Source organism: Peromyscus eremicus, chromosome 6 (genome assembly GCF_949786415.1).
Source record: "Peromyscus eremicus chromosome 6, PerEre_H2_v1, whole genome shotgun sequence".
Taxonomy (NCBI): Eukaryota; Metazoa; Chordata; class Mammalia; order Rodentia; family Cricetidae; genus Peromyscus; species Peromyscus eremicus.
Window position 1 is genome coordinate 60,370,234 of NC_081421.1, and position 2,293 is coordinate 60,372,526.

Sequence of the window (2,293 nt, forward strand, 5' to 3'; positions counted from 1 at the left end):
TAAAGTTAAGAAAAGCTGGCAAGAAACAAGCCAAGCTAAGGCCGGGCATTCATATTTAAGAATAAGACTCCATGTGTGATTTATTAGGGAGCTAGGTGGTGGACCCCCAAAAGAAAAAAGAGTAAAAAACCCAACAACAATAGAAAACCATACCCTCCTGAAATGGATGTGGGTGTGACTCTTCCTCTTCCTAATATGGTTACATTGAATAAATCTCCTTTCTCCACTTTTCACTGTCATTTATGCCATTAGTTGGCATTTTAAGGACAGGTGACCTGATGGTTAGGGCTGCCAGGGCCAGCCTTTGACCATACCAACTGTGTGACAGTGGTACAAGTATATCGTAAATAAAATAAATCAGCTATATCAGAATTATAAAGGGAAAGGACTGAGAACATCTTACTTTCTTTTCCATTGAAGAATTTGTGCACTCAATTAGACATATGTAAAACCCCTCACTTAACAAAACCAATGGTTTTGATCGGGGCTTCCTGGCACATGCCCATAATCCTAACACTTGGGCAGTGAAGGCAGGAAGACCAGGAACTCGAGACTATCTGGGTGCTCGATTCGGCAGCACATAGACTAAAATTAGAACGATACAGAGAAGATCAACATGGCCCCTGCGCAAGGATGACATGCAAATTCGTGAAGCATTCCATATTAAAAAAAAAAAAAAGAAAGACTATCTGGATAGCAAGTTTGAGGCTACCGTCGGCTTCTTGAAACCTTGTCTCAAACAAACAAAGAGGCTTTTTTTGACCTGGGCCTGGTGGCACAGGCCAAGTAATCCCAGATACTTAGGAGGCTGAGGCTAGAGTAGAGAGAGTTCAGTGCTAGCCTGGGTAATTTAGGGAGAATGTATCTCAAAATAAAAAGTAAAAAGGAGTTGAGGGTGTGGCTAAGTAATAGTGCTTGCCTGATATCAGTTTGTTTCCCAATATCACAGAACAAAACAAGGAATTGAAAGGTGTTCTGGGTGCTTTTTAAAAAGTTTATTCAACAGTTAACAACTCTGTCCACATCTTTTGTTTGACCTGCTAGGAATGAAGACACACACCTGTCCATAAGGTTAGGTGCCTCTGTAGTGATCCTCGGTAAGATTCGGCCTCTTTACTTCTCTCTTATTATTATTATTATTACATTTATTTATTTTGTGAGTGGGTAGTTGTGGAGACAGAAGACAGCCTGCAGGAGCTGGTTCTCTCCTTCTGCCATATGGGTTCCGGAAACGGAACCCAGGTCCTCAGGCTTGGCTGCAAATGCTTTTATCTACCCAGCTGTGGTGGTATCGTGTCCCCCAAAATATTGTGCATGCTAATAAACTTATCTGGGGTCAGAGAACAGGACAGCCACAATATTAAACATAGAGGATAGGGAGTGGTAGCACACACCTTTAATCCTAGCATTCCAGAGGCAGAAATCCCTCTGGATCTCTGTGAGTTCAAGGCCACATTGGAAACAGCCAGGCATGGTGACTCACACCTTTAATCCCAGAAAGTGAGCCTTTAATTCCAGGGAGTGATGGCAGAAAGCAGAAAGATATATAAGGTGTGAGGACCAGAAACTAGAAGAATTTGGCTGTTTAAGCATTTCAGGCTTTCAAGCAGCAGTTCAGCTGAGACCCATTCGGATGAGGACACAGAAGCTTCCAGTCTGAGGAAACAGGATCAGCTGAGGAACTGTCGAGGTGAGGAAGCTGTGGCTTGTTCTGCTTCTCTGATCTTCCAGCATTCACCCTAATAACTGGCCTCAGGTTTGATTTTATTAATAAGATTCCTGCTACACCCAGCCATCTTGCTGGTCTTATTATTTTTGTTTGTTTAAGATTTATTTTAACTTAAATTATGTGTACATGTGCTATATGTGGGTATGTGCACATGAGTGCAGGTGCCTCTGGAAACCAGAGGCAAAGGATTGCCTTGGAGCTGTAGCTGCAGGCAGTTATGGGCCACCCAGGGTGGGTGTCAGGAACTGAACTCTGGTCTTCTGCAAGAGCAGTAAGCATTCAGTAAAATTCTTAAACCCTGATCTGTCTTTCCAGTCCACTTATTTACTTTTTATTCTTGAGATACGGTCTCATGTAGCCTGTGATTGCTTTGAATTTGCTATTTCCTGAGAAGGAGGTTGAAACTTCTGACCTTGTCATCTCGGCCTCCAAAGGGCTGAGATTACTGGCACGTACCCCATGCCCAGTTTATTTGGTACTGGGGATTGAACCTAGGGCTTCATATATACAATGCAAACATTTTACCAACTATGCTAAATCCCTACACCTTAAACCCTTTACTTC

The 2,293-nt window shown here is 42.7% G+C and overlaps 1 non-coding gene across 1 annotated transcript; it reads left to right on the forward strand.

Moving 5' to 3' along the window:
• The first annotated feature begins 561 nt into the window (after positions 1–561).
• Positions 562–668, forward strand: LOC131913999 (U6 spliceosomal RNA). Its single transcript, XR_009380060.1, has one exon. It is a non-coding gene; the product is annotated as a U6 spliceosomal RNA (small nuclear RNA).
• Positions 669–2,293: the final 1,625 nt, after the last annotated feature.